General features: G+C 43.1%; 1 protein-coding gene and 1 pseudogene across 1 annotated transcript in view; one reads left to right on the top strand and one right to left on the bottom strand.

Annotated features, from left to right (window-relative positions):
• Window positions 1–23,579, top strand: part of LOC147699006 (potassium/sodium hyperpolarization-activated cyclic nucleotide-gated channel 2-like) — a 1,915,905-nt gene that overhangs the window by 1,821,882 nt on the left and 70,444 nt on the right. The gene's annotated exons all lie outside the window — the stretch shown is intronic.
• On the bottom strand, window positions 7,247–7,634 carry LOC147699008 (large ribosomal subunit protein eL33 pseudogene; annotated as a pseudogene).

A 23,579-nucleotide genomic window follows, 5' to 3' on the forward strand; every position in this document is an offset into this window, starting at 1 on the left:
ATGATCCTGTCCAGTGTCCCAGGCAGTGCACCAGTATTCTTCACTTTAATCGTTACAGGCACCAAAGACAGAGCACCTGTACCCTGAACTCAAGTCCTTCCCTAACTCCTGTGTTGCTCCGCTGGCGCACTGCTCTTTTCGTCAGGGCCACAGATTGTACCTAGTATGCCCAGGCACCTCTTGATCAACAAACAGAGGTGCGAGCTTGCATTCACTTAGGGACCAGGATTCAGATGCCTGATGCTGCAGTATCTGAAGCAACCCTTGTTTCAAAGGGGGTCACCTCAAGCAAAGCCTCCTTGTCGGTCTGTGACTCTCTCAGCTGGGCATCAAAAACGGGATCATCGCAAAGAATTCTCTGACCTGATTTGTGCCCCCGTCTTTCGTCTAAGACGGTGGCAAGGGTACACACTTCACGTCTTTTCACGGGCCCAGTACTTTCACCCTTCACTGCGGTCCTAGTTGTCAACAATGCCTGAGCTGGTTCCCTTTACCTTGGCTTCAAGCTGGGCTGGCGCTGACTCCCCTGGCTGGATCTGATGTCCGGGCCCCTCTGGCAGAGGTTGTAGGGCAGCAGATATCTATTAGTGAACAGAACAAAATATCTTTAGACAAGGCATACAAATAATCTCTCAACAGAGAAGATACTCTATTTCAGAAAACGTATTTAGTCTTGGGGCGCCCCATACATTAGCAGGGCACCTAAGAACCACTTCATCTATCTGAAAGTTAAAAAAAACACCCTGGACCTGTTAGCGAGTATAAAAGGAACATTTTTGTGAACTGGCAAGAGTAAACTGTTACACAATTTGATTTGTTTCTCACAATCCCAAGCAGCCAAGGAAGTCTGTGTTTATTAACAAAATTCTGTGGGAAAAAGAAAAACAATCTGGACATACTCTGAATCCTTACATTTGTGTATTCCTATATTACTCATCTGAAGAACCTCAAGAAAAGGAATTTTTAGAACAAGCATTCTCTTGTGCTTTTTAAGCTTGTATTTCATAGGTCATATAGTTCACTACACTTCTACTTATGAACCTTCCCCTACTTGTACAGGACTGCGGGCACTTCTAAAATTATTTTTCATACATAAAAACATCTACATTTTATGCTTAGGACCATGCTCTCATGTTATAGGTGCAGCAGGAAAATCTAAAAACTGCTAATTCAACAGGAAGCCTAACTACATAAATAACTAACAAAACCTCAACATAGTGGGTTCATGAATTTCTACTGCAGAACCTGTAGTGGCAAAAAAACTCCTATAAAGCAATATTTTCCTTGTGTGCTGAGGATCACATGGGCGTCTTTCCTAACATTGTGAACCCTGTGCATTCTACTTTTCACGATCTGGACTATAACATCATTTTCAAAGAAAAAACCTATTCACCAGCTCTAACAAGGGCTGTCAGCTTAATTACACAGACTAACTAATAAGAGACTAGTGATGCCTTTGCAAAACTGTATATAGCATGAGAATAACATAAGCAATAATAGTGTTATCACCTGAGAATTTTAGAACAAAAACTACCCACATATAGTTCACCTTAAAGCTCAGTCTATTCTACTCATTCTTTTATCCTAATCTAAATCCATTTTTATCATTTACAGACAGGATTTCCGGTAACATGGTGTATTTATTTATTCATTTGATCAATTCTAACAATTTTAAAACAGTATTACTGAATAGCCAATTAGACTTGCACTGGTGAGGTAATTTGTCTCTATTGATTCAAGAACATATTCACAGCATCCTGTGGAATGAAGGAGTAAAGCGAGCCCAACCAATTGTCTCATGGCCGTTCCTGGACAGCTTAAACTGGCTCGAGAGAGAATGAGAAAAAGAGAGAGAGAGAGCACATAAATCTAGAAAAAGGACAATGTGTTACTTACTTTTGCTTACCCTTAATTTGCCTAGGAGCTAGTCTCCTTTTTCCCCCTTCGACTGTAGGTAACCTAAGCAGGTGACCTCCTGTTGACAATACACAGTCCTTTTGGGCAGCTGGGCACAGAAAAACTTGTAGGAGATAAATAGCTAGGGGAATCCATATCAAGGAGGCCATATCCAATACTATTGGACTGCACTACTTTGTAAATTTTGGTGTACAAGCACATTGAGTTAACTAGAAAACATTAATAACCAACTACCAGTTCCTTTAGCAATTGTACTATTTGAACATGAGGGTGCATGAATGCAAACTGAATTTCATTGCCTCCTTATTTTAGCCCTTGCACATTAATGTCTAAACTAAAACCATTATTTCTATATGCATGGCAGAGCTGTTCTCTACACAGGGCCCACATATGCTACTGCCTCTCCTTCTCTCTTGTGACTTCATAGAACCTGCCTGGTCTTTTGCAAAAAATAATGAGCAAAGCTTCTCTCTCTCTCTCTGCGCTGTCATCCCCTCCTTCAAAAAATTTTCCAATGACGAAGTGCCAGAGCAGGCCTTACCCTTAGCCCTGCAAGTTTTTCTAAATACAGAACTCGAACTCTGACCCTTTAACCTTCTGTCCCTTGTCTGTGCAAGGCTATCCCCATGTGGCCTTTACAATTCAAAGTAACTCTCAAGAAGCACAGCTGGAAGGCATTCCTGCTCCGTGCCTGTGTGCTGATAATTTAGAGGTAGGATGCAACTTGTATTCTATATTATTTATTTATTTCTTGTGCACTGTGCGTTCTAGCACCTAAAAAATTGGCTCAAAATTTAAGTTTTCAGAATGCCATAATTTGTTTAGAACTATTGTGCATTAAGGCGCGCAATGTAATTCACATGCCTATACAGCTACTCTCTGCGTGACTTTTAATAGCCTTTGTATTTGACACTACAGCCATTAGGTCACACTACATTTTAAGTTTGTCACTAAGAGACAGTAATATTGGCGTTGTTAGATAGACTAATTTTGACCCTTTTCATTTTTGTGCAACAACATATTTTAACCAGTTGGAGATATAAATCTTAATGTGCACATTGAAATCTGAATACATACTTTGCACAGGGTAATTTTTCTACTGTGCTAAATACTATTGCATTTTCACAAGTATGTTATTAAACATTATAGAGATCATGATTAAACAAAAACGATTTTAGTGCAAAGACTCTTAACAATTTTTTTCATGCAGCCATTTTTGTTCCCAATGATGATCATTAACCCTTTTGTTGTTTCCACATATGAAAAGCAAGCCGTATTCCTTTCCTTTTACCTTTAACTGCATTTATTTATAACACTAAGCACAGAAGCTTTACTGAAACATAAAACATTTGTATCACTTTTTAGAGGGCAGAAATTATTTACCATCAGATCCTCAGATGTGCTTTATTAGGAAAGCAACAAGAAAGGAAGTCTTTACTTTTAATCCTTTCCCTTTTATGCAAAATGATGAAGCTGTATTTCTAACTTTCAAAATCAGTAGTTTTTAATGTACGTGCCTTCATACCATGTTGTACTAACTTAAAACCTAGTTGCCACAGCGTTTATCTGTAGCTTATGAGCCATGTGTTATTTACTCAGCTGTGTTTCACAACCAGCAGGCGTTAGCTTCTATGCTTTTTCAGGAGAAAAAAAACCCTTGCTGTATTCTAATGTCCTCACAGAAACCCAAAAAAGTTGATAAACCATTCATTACCTCCGTCTGTTCAGACAGACAGCTTTGAACAGCTGTTAAAAGCTCTTTCTAGCGCCGGGAATGAACACGCTTCATTCTATTTAAAACCCAGGCATTCCAAGCCAGTCAAAATCTATCGTTTTGCAATGTGGTACAAAAAGGATGCTTTTATTTTAGCAGCAACCAATAACTCCAATAATGTGAATGCCTTTTAATATTTAATATAATGTATCTAAGGATACTGCTGTAACATTTTGTATTGAGTCCTAGTTGTGTAAAACACACATTCGTTTTTTTTTCTCTTTCTGTGAGGCCTATTTTATTTTACTATTGTGGCAATATTCACACATCTATACGTTGTTACTGCTTTACGTTTAATAGTAGCGTGCAGCCATTTATCAGAAGTTATATAATTTATCCTTTGAATTTTAAAGTGTAATTCTTCCAATGGCATCTGCAAAACACAATGACGACAACAAACCAAATTGTGTTAATTCCAGACATTTTCAAGAAGGGGCCACACACCTTAGAACACACAACACTGCTTGCTAAGGCAAGCCATTCTTACACAAAGAGCACAGTCATACTCAGCTCATACTCAGCTGCTGACGAGGCTGGCAGAGGTAGGCCTGTCGGGTGCGGTCCTTGCCTGGATCTCGTCGTTCTTGTCTGATCAGACGCAGCAGGTATGGATGCCACCACACGCCTCGCTCCCCAAGAAGCTCACCACTGGGGTGCCGCAGGGCTCTACATTGAGTCCTTTGCTGTTTAACGTTTATATGACCCCGTTAATTTATCTGGCTGAGCAGTGGGGAGCAAAAATAATGGCGTATGCTGACGACACGCAGCTGTTGTTCACCTGGCCAAAGGACTGTCTGGATCCCTTAGTGGTCCGTACTTGTCTGTCCCATGTCTTTCGCTGGCTTGCCTTAGCTCAGCTCAAATGTAACGAGGACAAATCTGAGATTTTATTCTACGGTAACTTCCCGGCCAATTTTAGAGATCTCATCTGGCCGACTGATCTTCCCTGTCCCAGTTCTTTCGGAGGCCTGGCAAAAAACCTGGGGGTATGGTTCGGACAGGACCTCAAGTTTGAAGTCCACCTCAAAAAAACTTACAGGGACCTGTTTCGCCACCCTCAAGTCACTCAAGAGGTTCTTTACGCTTCTCCCAAGGGAGGCGAAAGAGACTGTTCTGCGGGCCCTGATTTTGGCACGGCTTGACTATGCCAATGCACTGTTTAGTGGTCTCCCCGCATACCTCATAAAACGGTTGCAGATTATTCAGAACGCGGCTGTGCGACTCCTGTTTCATCTTCCGAGAAGAACCAGTGTGCGTGCCCATCTCCGAGACCTTCATTGGCTCCCAGTGGCCCATCGCATTTCGTTCAAATCGCTGGTCCTGGCCTATCGCGCCTTGCACCAACTTGGTCCACAATATCTGCATAAAAGGTTCATTTTGTACACCCCTCGCCGCGCTCTCCGATCGGCTAATCTGCATTTGATGACAATGACCAAAGTCAGATACGCAAGATTGGGCAGTCAATCCATTTCTGTTCAAACAGCTCGATCATGGAATTCTCTGCCGCTTTCTTTGAGAGCATCACCCACACTGGCGGGGTTCAAAAAGGGCTCAAAACCCACTTATTCAATCTCAGCATCTAATCTCCCCCCTTGACTGATTTCTCTGGTCAATCTCACATATCGCGCCAGGATCCTTTGCAGTAGCAGAGCGCGCTACAAAACATTTTATAACATAACATATAACATAACATAACAGTCACTACTCACTCAAACAAGTACTTCACAAGCATCACCACCGTGTCAGTCCACAAACCACATAGACACTCAAACACACAATCAACCCACAAATCAACACTTAGGACAAAAACAAGAGGCAGCCCACAGACTGTGCTCAAACCAAACCATTTGTAAATCCAATCGTAAATTATATTTACAAAAAGAGTGCTCGAAAGTAGTCCAGAGACTGCACCAAGACAAGTAAACAGTCCAAAGACTGTCCCATGTTCAAAAAGACAGGCTGTAGCCCCAGACCTTTTCCAAAACACACCAAGTTACCAATGGAGCTGGCGTAATACTCAAAAGAGCTCCGTATCACCATTTACGAATTTTACTAAGTGCGTAGATCAGTATCCTTTTTGATGTATTTGTTCCACAGTGTACTATACATTCTGGAAGAAATATCATATTTAATGTACATAAACCTATTAGGTATCCCCTCTAGTGAAGCCAGCTGAGTACTTTTTAAATTCATATTGGTACCACCAAGACAGCAACACATTCTACGTCGGCTCTTCAAATCTGTGGGGCTGCAGCTCAACATAGAAAAGTTGTTTCTCGGCCCAAGTCAAAATTTGATATTCCTTGGGGCGGTTTTGGACACCAAGTTCGCGAAAGCATACCCTATGCCAGAACAACTGTGCAAAATATTACAGATGGTTGTTCAAATCAGGGAAGAAAGTCAGATTCAGTAAGAATGTACAAGTCCATGCTGGGAATGCTATCCTCATGCATCCCAAGATTCCAAACTGTCACTTGCATATAAGACAGCTTCAGGAAGAGCAGAACGCCCAGTAGATTCAGACTCACAGCTTGTTCGAAGATTTCGTTCTCATCGCACAGGCAATGAAGAAGGCTTTGTCATGGTGGGGAAAAGAGCTCAATATTTCTCCAGGCCTATTCTTCGAGGCGACACCCGCCAGCTACATTATGACAAAGGATGCCTCTTTGGACGGTTGGGGAGCACATCTCTAAGACCTGGAGAATCACGGCAAATGGTTTGTCCAAGGAGCGCAGATGCGTATAAATCTCCTAGAATTTAGGGCATTCCTTCACAGGATTCAAGGCTCTCCTGTTCTAGTATGAACAGAGAACAGCACCACTATGTTCTACCTTGCCAAGCAAGGGAGTACCAGATCACAAACGCTATTGGTTCCGGCACAGGAAATCTGGAAGCGGTTGCTGCAGCTCAAAATAACTCCTCAAGTAGAGCATATTCTGAGCATAGACAACACATTGGCAGATTCTCTAAGCAGAACAAGCAGCAGGTGCCACAAATGGTAACTGAACCAAGTGCAGCTGGAACAGGTCTTTAAAGTATGGGTCATTCCAAAGTTGAATTTTTTTGCAACTTGACCAACAAAGAGTGCGTTTGGTTTGCCAGCAGATTTCCTCAAACAGGATCTTGGGAGAACGCTCTCCACCTGCAGTGGACAGAGATATTCGCGTATGCATTCTTACCATTTCCTCTCATTCCAAGGGTAATACGCAAGATGAAGAAGGAGCCATGCCATCTCATAGCCCCGGCATGGGCGAGACAGTTTTGGTATTAGGAGCTCCTAATACTGTCAATGGCTCCGCACATTCACTTCTAGTCGCTGAACAATCTAGTCTCCATGAACACTGGGCAGATAGCACAACCGCAAATAAAGTCTCTGAGTTTGTTGGCATGACACCTCACGACTATGATTTCGGAGCTTTGCAAATTCCAGCAAAATGCAAATCCAATCCATCCTGCAGCATTCAAAAGCTTTTTCCATAAATGAGGCTTATGTAGCAAAATGGAAAAGATTCTTTTTTTGGGGGAATTTTAGCACGATTTATTGTGATCAGCAATTCAGAACTTTGAAGGATACAGCATCACTCTGATCCGGTGCCTCATGGCCTTGGCGGGAAGGTTGCTGCGGAACTTGGCACGGACCATGCCGCTGTTACCATGGGCGCGAGTTACCTTCCCCCAGATTACACGAGTTTTGTTGGGTTTGCCACCAGGAGTTACGGTGTTGTTCTTGGCTTTGTGCACGTATGCGCATCGCTTGCCCAAGTAGAAGTCCATCTCATCTCGTGCATAAACCCCCTCGATTTTCAGAAGAGTGGTGTGCTCCCTCTGGTTTCGGCGACCACGTTTGTAGCCAGCAAAAATGGCCTTACTCCACAATCTTCCAGACATTCTGTAACGTCATAGTCCGGCTGTTAACAGCCCGCAACAGGTTTCCAAGATGGAGGGAAAATTGGTAAATCAAGAATGGCCTGCATCCCTTCCATTCTTCACCGGAACTGCTGTTGCCATATCTCCTCCTTTCGGCAAGGCCTGTATTGGCACACTCATCCATCAAGGTACACTTGACATCTATTTCCAAGTTTCCAAGGAAATCAGGAGAACTTTCTCTTTGGTCTACCAGGATAATAAAATAATTCATGAGAGGCCTCTTCAGGCCTTTTCCACCAATAAAACATCATGCTGTAGCTTGGCAGTTGAATACGGTCCTCACTCAACTCACAAAGCAACTCTTTGAGCCGATACATAAAGCAGAGGTAAAACACATATCATGGAAAACGATGCTCTTGTTGGCCCTAACATCGGCTAGGAGAGTCAGGGAAATTCAGGCTTTCACAGTTTCAGAACCTTTTCTACAGTTTAAGGAAGACAAGGAGGTGTTGAGAACGACTCCAAGAATTATTACTAAAGTTCGGACTTCAATCCTCCTGAATGAGCCTGTACCCTTGTCAACATACTTCAAAAACCATTCATCTTCTGCAGAAAGGGCTCTGCACTCTTTGGATGTAAAACGTTGCTTAACATTCTACATCCATAGAACAAACATTTCAGGAAGGTGGAACAGCTTCTTATCTCTTTTGTGCCTCCAAGAATGGGCTATGCTCTCTAAAGGAGATATATAGCTTGATATATACCATCAGCCATCGCTTTTTCCCATGAAAAAGCTGGAAGACCACTATCCATGAAAGTTGCTTTGCACTCCACAAGAAAGATTGCGACTTCTACAGCCCTATTTGCTGCCATATTGCTTCCTGATATCTACAGAGCAGCATGGTTGAATATACAAACCTTCATCAAACACTACTGTTTGGATTTGGCATGAAAAAGTGATGCTGCAGTCGGACAGGCAGTCCTGAATCTTCTATTTCTTTAAAGTACAGCTTCATTCTTATGTTTTTTCTATGGCTGTGATAACTGGTTCAGAGGTAATGTGATATATTTTCATGAACTACGCTATATTATCAACATGTTGGCTATTGCGGGCATGCATTTATTACATAACGTGTTTACCTTAATATTGTACACTTTTATAAGAGTGTCTTCACCTAATCACTTTAATTTGCACTTTATTACTGCTAACTACTTTGATTCAAGCATGTAAATGTATGAAAGATTCAGTACTGGAGAAAAAACAACTTACCCACCTGTACACTGTGGTTCTCCCATATTGACATCTTTCATAGATGTACATGTGGCCCACCCACCTCCCTGTTTTAATCTTGCCACACTATACCTCATACGACTATTCATTTATACACACTTATGCTCCAAATCTAAGGTATGATGGCTCTGCAAGGGAGATGTGTTCTGGGGCTTATCTTTGATTGGTTGAAGTTTGGTTCTATTCTAATGATGTGATTGGCTGACAAATTCACAGGTTTTCTCTATGATGACGAGGAAGATTCAAGCATGTGAATCTAGGCAAGATTTCAATACTGGAAAACCAGTGTACAGGTAGTCTGGAGTCAGGACTGGGAAGAAAGAGCTTCTGTGCACTTCAAATACCATTCTTTGGAGTCACCCTCACTTCATAGGTATGACTGGGTATAAGTACTGGGTTGCTGACCCCACCAAATCAGACACTTTTGTACCTGTAACTGAACTGTGTTGGAAGGACTGCTGCGCTGCATCAAGGACTGTCACTCTACTAGACCGCTGCTATCGAAGAACTGCTTTTCTGTGTTACTACCCTGCACCTGCTGCCTGCTGCTCTCTGACCCTGCTGAGGCAGAGCTGGGCTCTGTCTTGCAACTGAAATGACCTCCATGGACTTGTTGGCTTGCCTCATGTTGTTTGAAACTCAGGGCTATCAAACTCTTGACCCCTGCTCTTGTGCCTAGTGCACTGGAATCAAATACTTACACCAGAGAAATCGACGTTTCTCCAGTCTGTATGTATCAGAACAAACGCTTCAACTCTGTTCTGGGAGTAGAATTGGTGTATCTCTCTCAGAACCAATGCATCGCCTTGAGAGCCTGATACATTGGTACCAGTATCACTGCCACAGTGTGGAGGGATCAACGCATCCCCTCGGCTGCACGGAGAAACCTGGCAGATTGCTCTCAGAACCAACGCCTTTCGGTGCTTCGTCTATGGAATCAGCACATTGCCACCACTGTGGGAAGAAAATCAAAACATCACCTCAACTGCAGGCCTGACATTGACGCATCGCTGGTCTACACCCTGCATCTTTCTTTTGCGACCCAGGATCAAGGTACTCTGTTCACCGGGCCTGCAAGGCTATTGTCCCCGGCCCGTGCAACATCATATTTGGCTTAAATTGTTGACTTTGTTTCGATCCAGCATGACCAGATAACCCCCATCGGCACTTATTGCTTCTAGGCAGGAAACATACATTACAACGCAGTCATTACAACGCACTACCTTTACAACGCGGTTGTTACAACGCAACTGCCTTTACATTGCTTGTCATTACAGCGCAAGTCACTACAACACATGCCATTACAATGCATGTCACTACAACGCATGCCATTACAACGCATTAAAAGGTAAGGAATGGGGATTTTTAGGTAGGGGCTTCTGAAAGCTGACCACACGCTCGTGCATGTGGTTTTGTTATTGTTGCAGGCTATTGGGCGTTGCGGGCGTCTTTCTAACAAAGACAGCACGCAATTGGGTAAAGGCGGGCACATGTCCCGCCCATGGCCTATTGGTGTCTGTTACCCGCACGGCCGACATCTGTTTTTCATTATCATGCCCGATAATGCAAAACAGATGTCTCGCTGTGGCGCACGCGTGCGCACCGCTTGCATGCTTGTTCATCATAATATTTAGAATCCAGTCACAAGATACTCGCACGATTAGGCAGCACGAGAGCGACAGCTGGAATAAATATGGCATACTTTTCTCCAGGATCATGTTGCCTTTGCTTCAAAAAGAAAATTATGAAATTCTAAGAGAACCGTTTTCAGGAAAACAGGGGTTTCTTCGGATCTTCGTGCCACAGTATACTCTTCTAGCCTATAGCTTTGAATTCTAGAGCTTTGCCACCATCATGTGGAAGTGAGCAATACCTGCTCACTCCGATTCCAGGCCTCTTCAAAAGCGGAGCCGCCACGTTATTTGAGAATTGAAGCACCGGGAGTGGCCATTACTGTTAACTAGCACAGCTGCAGTGCCGGACTGACGGTAGGACCTCGGTCCTCCAGGAGTCATGTCAGTGATTGGTCCTCGTTGCCGCTCGCATCCTGATGTTGAGAGCTCTGTGCTGTTTGACTGCTGAGCTCAGTGCTACCGGACTGCACTGCCAGGCTGCCTGTGAGGCACCACCACTCCAACGGCAGTCAGGGTCCCGCGGGCCGACAGACTTGAGTGTCTGTCGCATTGCGGTATAAATCACTGAGTCCGTTAACAAATGCTCTGTGTTGCATTACGGTATAAATCACTGAGTCAGTTACCAAACGCTCTGTGTGAGCAGCAGCGTCCGGACGCTCTTCTAATGTTTTTGGGCATTAGTTGCAATAATGGCGACCACACCTTTCTTTTCTTATGTGCAGGTCTCAGAACTTGATGTTGAAACTACACAAAACATATATTTTTTAAAAGCAGTGCAACACGCCACACTTTTTAAAAAGCTTGTGCTACACTTAAGGAATACAAAACTGCGGTGCTGGCGGAAAAGAAAGCATACTTTACAAATCTGACCATCTCTCTCAGCTCCCCTAGGGAACTGTTTAAAATCTTTGATTCCTTGTCTCTCCTTCAGTCTCCTGATCCCATAGTGGCAACCCAAGAACTATGTGATCGAATCTCTACTTTCTTTCATGCAAAGATAATGGATATTCATTCGGGCTTAGAAGCCCTTAACTCAGACTTAGAGGCCTTTTCTCCCCCGGCGGCTTCCTCTTTGGAAAGTTTGGTAGGGGTGCCGGACAGCAATCTTTCTAACTTCCCCCCTCTTACATTGACACAATTGAACATGCTTCTTGATAAGCTTAAGTCCGGATCTCCTCTGGATCCCTGTCCTTTGAAGATTCTCAAAGAATGCAGAGAGGTATTGCTCCCCCCCATTTTTAGAGGTGATAAATCTGGCAATCTCCGAAGGTGTTTTCCCGACTTCATGAAAGATGGCGATAGTCAAGCCCCTTTTAAAGAAGGCTACTTTAGACCCCGGGACTTTAAAGAACTTTCGCCCAATTTCTTTACTTCCTGCCCCCTCAAAGCTGCTCGAGACTCATCTCAACTGCCACCTAAGTGCCTTCCTTGACAACTCTAGCCTGTTGGATTCCTCCCAGCATGGTTTCCGGGGGGCACACAGCACGGAGTCCGCCCTCACTGTGGTTACCAATAACATCCGCGTTAAGGTCGACAGTGGCCAGACTACCATTCTGGTCCTGCTCGACCTCACAGCAGCATTTGACACCCTGTCCCCCTCTATTTTGGCTATTCGCCTTAGGGAGATAGGAGTGAATGGACTAGCACTGAGCCTCCTGACTTCCTTTCTCGATCAGCGTAAACAAAGGGTCAAGCTGGGTGACTTTCTTTCCCCTGTCAAGCCTGTGCAGTGTGGGGTTCCTCAGGGCTCGTCTCTGAGCCCCGCGCTTTTTAATATCTATGTAGCCCCGCTTGCCAGGCTTGTAAGATCCTTTGGGTTGGAAGTTTTATCCTATGCTGACGACACCCAGATTATGGTCTCCCTCTCTCAAACAGTAAACATCACAGCCCGAAATTTTAGGAACTGCATGGAAGCAGTCGCCCACTGGATGATAAGGAACTTCTTGAAACTTAACGGGAGAAGACAGAAGTCCTTATCTTTGGAGGCAAGGAGGAGATCTGGTCGATGGAGTGGTGGCCTCCTGCTCTTGGAGCCTGCCCTATGCCCTCCCAGTCTGCCCGTAACCTGGGTGTAATCTTTGACACCACGCTTTCTTTTGACAAACAAGTCAGCAGGACGGTATCAACTTGCTGTGGGGTCTTAAGAACCTTGAGAAAGATTGTACACTACCTTTCTACTGAGGCTCGAAAACAGGTTACAGGTGCCCTTATATCCTCAAGGCTGGATTACTGTAATGCATTATACCTTGGTATAAATAAAAGTCTGGTCTAACACCTTCAGATAATGCAGAATGCAGCAGCCAGGTTTGTTGTCGATGCCCCTAGGCGCTAGTCAGGCACATCTATTAGGAAAGAGCTGCATTGGCTCCCCATGTAGGCCAGGATACATTTCAAGGTCCTATGTCTCACTCTCAGTGCTTTGCATGAGTCCGGTGCCGTAGGCATGAGATCCCTTGTGTCCCTCCATGCCCCTAGTAGGGCTCTCCACTCGGCCAATAAATGCCTTCTCTCTGTGCCTCGAGTCATCAAGGCCAGATGGGGCGGGGGGGCTTTTTTCTCCCTCGCCCCCAGATTGTGGAAGATGCTTCCGGCTGAGCTCAAAGGTCAAACCTCCCATCTTCTTTTTCGAAAGGCATTTAAGACCTGGCTTTTCACAGAAGCCTACCTATAGCCGGCGCACTTTCTCCCCTCCTAAACAGCTGTACCACCTTTATGCGCCTTGATGCCTATGGGCTAAGTTGCGCTATATACATTTTTACTCACTCACTCACTTTTTTATTTGTATATTTTCAGCCACGCATAATCTTATGTTTTAATTTCAGCAGCACGGCAAGCCGCGCTTCAACTTAAACAATAGCGGCGGTACCTTTCTTCTGCATGGCTTGACTAACTTAATGTAAGTGTCCTTTTTCAGTGCTTACAGCTGGGGACATGTCCTCTCAACTGCAGCTGGGGGGATTAGCGTCCCTGCTATTTGAGACTTTGGCTTCCGTTTCAGCTTCCTGCTGCAGTGCTCACATTACATACCTCAGTTGCTTGCATCTGACAGAAGCCCAAGCGGGTCACTCTTTCTCTATTTGCGGCTCACAGAACTTGATGTTAAAACTGCACACAACATATTATATATATATTTTTTGCAGCGTGGCAGGCTCCTCTTTTTTAAAAGCCGCGAAGCACACCACGCTTTTTTTTCAGCCACGTATAATCCTAAGTTTACATTTCAGCAGCAAGCTGTGCTTCAACAATAGCAGCCACGCCTTTCTTCTGCTCGGCTCACCCAACTTAATCTAAATGTTGTTTTCTGGTGTTTACAACTAAGGACGTATCTTGTCATTTACAAAGCCAATAGCTCTAACTTTCACAAATGCAAGACCTATTGCATTTCAAATGTTTGTTTAAGTTTTAAGGTGGGTATCGGTTTTAGGGGTACATGGGAATAGTTTTTTTTACCCTTACACTATCCAGCACTTACCCTACTCATGCCCTAAAAGTATTATGCATTGTAATGGTATGCGTTGTAATGGAATGCGTTGTAGATGTAGTTTCTAAAAATGTATTGTGATGGCATGCGTTGTAAAATCATGCATTGTAATGGATGCTGGGATGTAAAAGCTGTGTTGTAAAAGGTAGACAGTCAAAATATCGAGTTGGAAATATCGACCTACCATAATATCGAGTCTGAAATATCGAAGGAACATAATATCGAAGGCAAGAATATCGTAGGACAGAATATCGACCCAAGGTAAGTAATATCGAAATACTTAATATCGATGTAAGTAATATCGAAGTTAGTAATATCGATAGCATATATATCGATGTTAATAATTTCGATGACACTAATATCGATATTTGTATTATTTTATAGTTTTTTATTATGTATGTGTTATAGGTTTAATTTAAGTATTTAAAATAATTACTATTATATGTGTATACATTTTCTATAATAATATAGAAATTTATAAGGAAATTTGATGTTTTAGTACCGGAGCGGGTTGTGGGTTTATAGGGGAATAGGGTGGGAAGTAATTTAATTATGGTAAGTTGATTAATAATTAGTAGGATTAATTAATTAATTATAATTATTTGCTAATTAATATTGATTAATTGGGAAATAATTAATTAATTAATTGATATATATTTTCTGTAGCGGGATGTGGGTTTATAGGGGAATAGGGTGGGGAGTAATTTAATAATAATTAATTAATTAATATATGTTTTTAAATATTTATAACTAATTAATTGGCAAATAATTAATATTAATTAGTTAATTAATTAATATAATTTGGTACATATTTTAAATTAGTAATTAATTGGTAATTAAATAATATTAGTTAGTTAATTACATTATTAGAGTAATTTATTTATATATATAATTTTTAGTTACTGTTAATTAATTAATTGGGGGAAAATGATATTAATTATTAAATTATATTAATTACAGCTTATGTGCTAATATATTTACTTTATTGTTATTGTTAATTAATTATTAATTGCTAATTAAATAATATTATTTAACTTTGGGTGAAGGAGTATTTTTAGGGTTCAGGGTCATTTTGGGGTTTTTGGGTAAAGGGGTATTTTGAGTGTTTAGGGTCATTTTTGGGTTTTTGGGTAAAGGGGTATTTTGAGTGTTTAGGGGCAGTTTTCAGTTTTTGGGTAAAGGGGTATTTTTAGGGTTCAGGGTCAGTTTTCAGTTTTTGGGTAAAGGGGTATTTTTAGGGTTCAGGGTCAGTTTTCAGTTCATGGGTAAAGGGGTATTTTTAGTGTTCAGGGTCAGTTTTCAGTTCATGGGTAAAGGGGTATTTTTAGGGTTCAGGGTCAGTTTTCTGTTTTTGGGTAAAGGGGTATTTTTAGGGTTCTGGGTCAGTTTTCAGTTCATGGTAAAGGGGTATTTTTAGTGTTCAGGGTCAGTTTTCAGTTCATGGGTAAAGGGGTAATTTTAGGGTTCAGGGTCAGTTTTCAGTTTTTGGGTAAAGGGGTATTTTTAGGGTTCAGGGTCAGTTTTCAGTTCATGGGTAAAGGGGTATTTTTAGGGTTCAGGGTCAGTTTTCAGTTCATGGGTAAAGGGGTATTTTTAGGGTTCAGGGTCAGTTTTCAGTTCATGGGGAAAGGGGTATTTTTAGGGTTCAGGGTCAGTTTTCAGTTCTTGGGTAAAGGGGTATTTTTAGGGTTCAGGGTCAGTTTTCAGTTTTTGGGTAAAGGGGTATTTTTAGGGTTCAGGGTCAGTTTTCAGTTTTTGGGTAAAGGGGTATTTTTAGGGTTCAGGGTCAGTTTTCAGTTTTTGGGTAAAGGGGTATTTTTAGGGTTCAGGGTCAGTTTTCAGTTCGTGGGTAAAGGGGTTGTTTTTGTGTTCAGGGTCAGTTTTCTCGACTGTTGCACTCTCTGGAGTGGGAATAGTAATTTTATCCCTATGCTATCAAACGCTTTATATAATTAATTGTTAAAATATCACATGTTTATTTTATTTTTTATATTACTTACATTTTATGTATGTTATTGTTTTATGTTTGTACATGTATTAGTAAATTAGAATATATTTCATTAATTTAGAAATTAGTAAATTAGTTATTAATACTTATTGTTCAGTACATATATATTATATCTTTACTGTATATAATTAATTAATGTATTATTAATATATATGTTTTATTTATTAATTTTAAACATTATTAGATACTTTTAAATATGTATATTTTATTTATTAGTGTTATATACTTACTTTTACATTTATATATATTAAAAAAAATCGATATTTTTAACATCGATATTTTTTACAACGATATTATTTTTTCGATATTTTTGTACTTACCATGTTGTAGATAGGATGTCGATATTTTTGCCCTCGATATTGTTGACTCGATATTCTTGTAGGTCGATATTTTTGTAGTCGAAATTCTGTCATAGATCCGTTGTAAAAGCATGTGTTGTAATGTCATATATTCCTTCGAGGCGCTATAAAGACTTTTATTCTCTAAAAATTAATATCTCGACTTCTGCTTATTGGATTTTTGTCTTTAGTCTTTTTGATCATTCTAATTATAAAATTATAATACATTTTTCCAACCTGGTGTTGAGTATTTTTGTGGTGTTTTCATTGTGTTACTGTGTGTTGCTTTGCACAAATACTTTACACATTGCCTCTGAAGTTTAGCTTGACTGCTCTGTGCCAAGCGACCAGAGGGTGAGTGCAGGTTAATTTCTAGTGTGTATCTTACTTACCCTGACTAAGATTATGGTTCCTTTTTGGACAGAGTCAATACCTCTGCCAACCAGAAACCCAATTTCTAGTATTGGTTATCTGCGATGAGGATAGGACTTGTGTTTGTGCAGTACCATACAGTGGCTTAGTGTACACTACCACTCTATACCTAAAACCAATTCAAACCCTTTTCAATTCTCCCTAAATAGCTTTTTTTGAATTTTTGCTAAAACCATGTCCGTATCTGGAGAAACAGCACCTGCAAAGATGGATTTTGAGCTGACCCAGTTGATGACCTACACTGTGGCCCAGCTCCACTTTTTGCTTGTTTTTAACTAGTATGACTGAGATCCTGTTAAGCAGGACCCCAGTCACTGTACTTTTTCCCTAAATTGAAAATTGTAGGTACTTCTGTACATCCACAATTGGCTACTGGTGCAGCCTTGTAGTCCCTATTATGTTATGTTATAAGGTTTTATCGAGCGTTCATATCACCCGGAGGGGTCTCAAAGCGCTGTAGCGAAAACAAATGACGGTGAAGATTGATGGCTGACAGGAGGAGAAAAAGCAATAAAAAGAGCCAGGTTTTAAGCTTCTTTTGGAACTGTTTGTGATTGGTGATCATACGTAGCTGTGTTGGAAGCTCATTCTAGAAAAGGGGAGCTGAATGAGAAAATAATCTGCCACCATTCCTGGTGGTACGGATCCTGAAAGGGATAAGGGGATGTTTCATTCCTGTTCTAACAACAAGGAGGGACAGGTTAAGGAAAATATTTACCGGGGTCCAATGTACGTGTCCTTCTAAACTAGATACCAATAGAATGTACAGAGTTCCCCAAAAGAAGGGTAATAGATTAAGGGAGTAACTCTCTCACTAAGGGTTGTGTAGAAATGTGGCAGGGAATAAAGGTAATCCCTTAACGGAACTAAGGATGCCTCACACAACTAAAAGGCTGGACGACTGTTGCCATCCTACCTGATGATTGTATTGTATCATCATTGGCCTCCTGCTCCAGCGACAGGCTGGCGGTGCAATGCCTGACGGGTAGCACAGGGTGCTACTCTTTGGTGGAGTTCTTTTGTTCCTGGCCAATAGATGCGTGCGTGTGAGGGGCCTAAAGGGTGAAGTAGTGAGCGTGAATGGAAGGTTAAAAAGAGGTCAGTAGAGTCCACTTCAGATTACTTTATTCATGTGGCTCACTGCCTAGTTAAAATTGGTGAAGGGAGGGGTACCGAAGCACAAAGGTAAGATGATTTGGCTTCGTTCAACCCTCGCCTATGGTGTGGTCAACATGTTTCATGCCTCTGAGGCAATTCTTCAGGACCTAAATATGCTCATCAACTGATAAGAAAATTCTAACAAGAAGAAGGCGAAAGCGAGGCGGACAGAAAGGGGTACAATGGCAAGACCAACCGACACCACAGACCACGATGGAAACCAGGAGCACCACCTCCAGGGGGAGAAAAGTCTAATCGTCAACCTCTCCACGAGGGCTTTAACCCCGACGGAGAAGAGCGTCTTGGAGAAGGGCCTCGGGTTTGTCCCGACGCCCACCCCAGACAGCTTCCTAGAGATGATTGAGATAAGACAACTGTTTAGAAAAGTACGCTTACGTGCCTTCTTTGCCGACAAACCCAAGCCAACCAGTCAAGACACTGGATTGAGAAAACCCTCTACCTTTACTCCCACTGATGGGATGGTCCCCCCGGAAGTCTTGACATTTGAACGAGCAGTCCTGACTAGCCTGAAGAAGAAACCACACGTCAAACAATTTCAAAACTTGACGATTGCAAAAAGACAAGCATCCATCGCCCTAGGTAAGGATGAATCCATCGTCATCAAACAAGAGGACAAGGGTGGAGCCACGGTCATCCAAGATTATGAGGACTATGACCGCGAATGCAGACGACAACTGTCTGATAACACTCACTACAGACCCCTCACTGAAGATCCAACTAAACGGCTGACAACTACCATCATGAGCCTAGTAATCGAGGGAGAGACAAATGAATGGATTAATAAAAAAGAGGCGGACTTCCTTACCACCATGGAACCCGTTACGCCATACCCTTCCTAAAATTCACAAGGGTACCACCCCAGTCCCCGGGAGACCCATCGTCTCTGGAATAGGGTCACTTCTGGAGCCATTATCCCAATTCTGCGATGCCTTTCTACAACCCCTGGTGAAGAAAATTCCATCATACCTCCAAGACACCAGAGACGTCCTTCGTTTAATTAATGAAGTGGACGGCAGAGAAGATGTTGACCTCCTCCTAACCTTAGACGTAGAGGCGTTATATACCAACATCCCGCAACAGGCAACCTTGGAGGCCGTCGAATCCACACTGCGGTCGGAAGAATGGTCATCTCCTACCCCAATCTCCTTCATTATGGAACTAGCCCACATAGCCCTAACAGAAAACTTTTTCAAATATGAGTCGCAGCTTTACCATCAAATCCGCGGGACTTCGATGGGTTCTACGTTCGCACCGAGCTTGGCCTGTATTTACATGGCGACTTTCGAAAAACATTACATCTACCCATCTGATCATAACCCGTTCCTCGAAAACCTTACTCTTTGGCGTCGCTACATCGACGATATTTTAGTCTTCTGGAAAGGTGATCGAACCAGCTGTGAGGCCTTTTGCGCGTGGATTAATCTTCAAGATCCTTTTTTGAAATTCACGGGTACGATTTCTGAACAGTCTGTACCCTTTTTGGATCTGACAATCCAATTGAATCCCACAGAAATCACCACTACCCTTTTCAAAAAAGAAACTGACAGAAACAGCCTGCTTCTGTATAATAGCCACCACACCAGAGCCTTAAGGGACAATTTGCCTTTTGGACAATTTCTAAGGCTCCGCAGAAACTGCACATCAGTAACAGACTATAAACAAGAAGCCACCACCCTACAACATAAACTTCAGGACAGGGGGTATCCGACAAGACTTCTCAAGAAATCAGTGAAGAGGGCGCTCAATAACAACAGAGACTCGCTCCTGGAAATCCACACAAAGGAGAAAGAGGACACTATCACATGCGTAACCTCCTACACAAAAAACTCTGCGTTTATCAAAAAAACTGTGAACTTGCATTGGGGAATTCTGAACACGGCAGGCCTGGACATACCTCGGCCCCGATTTGCCTTTAAAATAACATCAAATCTCAAGGACACCCTGATCCATGCTCGTCCGAAAAAGACGAGCACCCGTCCTCAGAATACCCTCTGGGATTTGCCCCCTGTTACGGGCCACTACCGATGCGGATCTTGTGTGATATGCCCTCAGACAACCCAAGGTAAAACCATAGTGCTGCCAAATGATTTTACCTGGCATCTAAATAAACATACGAACTGCAATAGCTCCAAATGCATCTACATGTTGACCTGCCCATGCAAGTTGAACTACATCGGTATGACGATGCGCACTGTAAAACTGCGCATTATGGAACATAACAGTAACATTCGCTGCAAGAAGACACACACCCGGTTATATGAACATTGCAGACAACATAGCCACTCTGCTGAGAGCATACAATGGACTGTCCTTGAATGTCATCCATCTATCAACCAACAAGCACTATACAGAATGGAACAACGTTGGGTGCATCGTCTACAGACAGACATACATGGTCTGAATGACTCTGTTCCTTGGAATATGCTAGCCAGATAAACCATGCTTAGATTGCCCTAATATCTATAAAGGCAACACAATACCCCCTCTTGCTGAAATAGAGGACCCACACCAACTTGGGAGTTGCCCCCCCCCCCTTGACCTTCTGATGTGCTTTCATGTCGCATTTCATGCATCCCTTGAGGCATCATGCCCCGGGACGCACGTCGCCTTTTTGTAGGAACGCAACAGTACTGTATCCATATCCAATCCTTTTCCTAACTAGGGAGACTGCCCCTCGTCATCTGGCCAAATCGGCTCAGAACAAAGACATAACCCCCCGGGCTTGCTGGGCGACAGTACAGCCCAGGTCCTTCCTCAACCCCTTGCATAATCAAACTTACAAGGACCATTAAACTCCACTTGATTCAGTGCCATAAGGATTAATTAACCTGACAATATCCCCTACTCCAACTGCGTGATACAACTTTTCTACTCGCTACAACGGGGGACACTCCACTTAAAGATGGCGCTCCATTCGGACGCTTTCTGGTTAGTACTGCCTTCCACCCTCGCTTGCCACACCACGCTTGGCCGCGTTACCTAGTAACGCTCCCCAAACCACGCCCACTCATGGCGCCCGCGGAAGCCAGCTTTCATAAGCAGCTGAGCCTCTAACTGAACCACCGGCTGTCCTGCGATCTCGCCGCCATGGTAGGGGTAGGTGCTTACAAGCCTAGTGCCTCGAGCCAACCAGGTAAGGTGGGGTGAGATACATTATGGGGTCTGTCTTCGGCATCCATTGCGTGGCAATTTCTCCGGCAAGACTTTTTTCCGTTTGGTTCAGGGTGCCCTGGGGCGCTTCCAAGGGGGCGGTCCTTACCCCGGCCGTCGCTGGTCTGCCTAGCCTGCCGGGCACCGTCGGGCCCGGGGCAGACTCGCCTTCTGCAATGGGGCTTTCACTGCGATCACCTTTCGGGAGCAATGCCCCTTTGGTGAGATGACTGTGACCAACTCCGGGCGGGGTGGATGCCTGGTGTCCGGTTGGTGCGCGCAGGAGCGTGGCCTCCTCGGCGTGCTAGGTCTGGATTGCACCCCCTGGGGCCCCTGGGGGCAGCTGGCTGGACTGCATAGGGCGAGTCGGACTAATTGGCAACCCTTGGGGCCTTATAACCACATGGACTCTGTAATACAGTTTATTGCTGGATCCTTCGGCGATCCTTTGGGTCTCACAACCTAAAGGATTATGTAACACTGTTTTTTTCCCTTCACCAATATTAAAAACAACCCCCCCCCCTCTCATGCAGGTAACTACCTAACAGCTCAGGCCCCACAAGGACAGTCTGTGGGGACCTTCCACCAGGGATTAGGGGTAAGAATTTTATGACTAGTGTTACACCCTGGTGTCCTTTCAATCCCTCTCCCCCATTAAAGTGCTTATGGCTGTTTTTACTAGTAATTACACTACCCCTTGATTGTGAAACACAAATGAGTGACAAGCATGGAGTGTAACACATTATGTATATTTAATTAATGCATTTGTAACTTATCTCTGATTACACATGACACACATGGTGTAACCCCCCTGTTTTCTCTCTTTCACTCTCACTGTGTATAGGTGTGAGCCTTTGAGCCATACCAATCACTGGATAATTAGTCCATGTGCAAAGTCCTGACCTACAATTCCCATTTGATGGTGCCAGGAATGATTTAGTCTTTCTTTTCTCCTCCTTTACCACCTAGGGCGGGAACCCACGCAGGACTCCTTCCTGCCTTGGTACATCCACCACGCAGGTTGTATGCGAAACTTCTTTCAAATTGTTAGAATTTTGTTATCAGTTGATGAGCATATTTAGGTCCTGAAGAATTGCCTCAGAGGCATGAAACATGTTGACCACACCATAGGCGAGGGTTGAACGAAGCCAAATCACCTTACCTTTGTGCTTCGGTACCCCTCCCTTCACCAATTTTAACTAGGCAGTGAGCCACATGAATAAAGTAATCTGAAGTGGACTCTACTGACCTCTTTTTAACCTTCCATTCACGCTCACTACTTCACCCTTTAGGCCCCTCACACGCACGCATCTATTGGCCAGGAACAAAAGAACTCCACCAAAGAGTAGCACCCTGTGCTACCCGTCAGGCATTGCACCGCCAGCCTGTCGCTGGAGCAGGAGGCCAATGATGATACAATACAATCATCAGGTAGGATAGCAACAGTCGCCCAGCCTTTTAGTTGTGTGAGGCATCCTTAGTTCCATTAAGGGATTACCTTTATTCCCTGCCACATTTCTACACAACCCTTAGTGAGAGAGTTACTCCCTTAATCTATTACCCTTCTTTTGGGGAACTCTGTACATTCTATTGGTATCTAGTTTAGAAGGACACGTACATTGGACCCCGGTAAATATTGTCCTTAACCTGTCCCTCCTTGTTGTTAGAATTCCTCTGCGTGGGTTTCCCCCACGGGACTTTTCAGGTTACCAACAGTGAAAAAATTCTCACTAGCTTGGCCCATTTTCTAATCAGCAACACTTATTAGACCAGAATCAGAGCCTGCACTTCTCTGGCTAGCATATCTTCCCTTACCCTAATCACCCTCCATTATCATGGAGGATGTACCGGGCCTGAGTTTTGATGAGGATGCCATAGCCGAAGCGTTAAGAACAGCGCCACCCCTGCTGACTATCACGACTGCCTCTACATCTGGCACGTCCAATGATGAATGGTTGACATTAACCGAGATGAAAAAAGAACTAATAAGAATCACAATACACGGTATTATGATGACAGAATACCTTAGGAGCAACATAGCCCCACAGGGGCTAATCGTAAATATCATCCCTAGACTTTTCCTAGAGGACAAACAATTCAAAGTCGATTGGTGTCAGGTGTCATGGAAATGCACCAAAGATTTACTTTTCCTAATCTCACAAACGGCGAAGCGCCTTTCTGATGCCCTACTAGAAAAAATCTCAGCTTTGGAAGCCACAATGAAGAGCGCCATTAACAAAAATAACAAAGTTGCCATCACTACCAAGCTAGCTGAGATTAACCAGGAAATAGCAGACCACCACGAATTCCTCTTAAAACAAAAAACAACTAAACTCCAAAAAGATATTACAAAATTTGAAAAGGAGAAAGTCTACCCTTATCTTAAGGATGGTTTTAAAGGGAAAAAGAGCAACTACTCTTCTGACGATAACTCGGATAACAACAATAGACGAGGTTCCACAAGTAGTGACTCCAGTGGGGGTTACCCTGCAAGAAACACTCGGGTCC

This window comes from Lissotriton vulgaris, chromosome 8, assembly GCF_964263255.1.
Source record: "Lissotriton vulgaris chromosome 8, aLisVul1.2, whole genome shotgun sequence".
Classification (NCBI taxonomy): Eukaryota; Metazoa; Chordata; class Amphibia; order Caudata; family Salamandridae; genus Lissotriton; species Lissotriton vulgaris.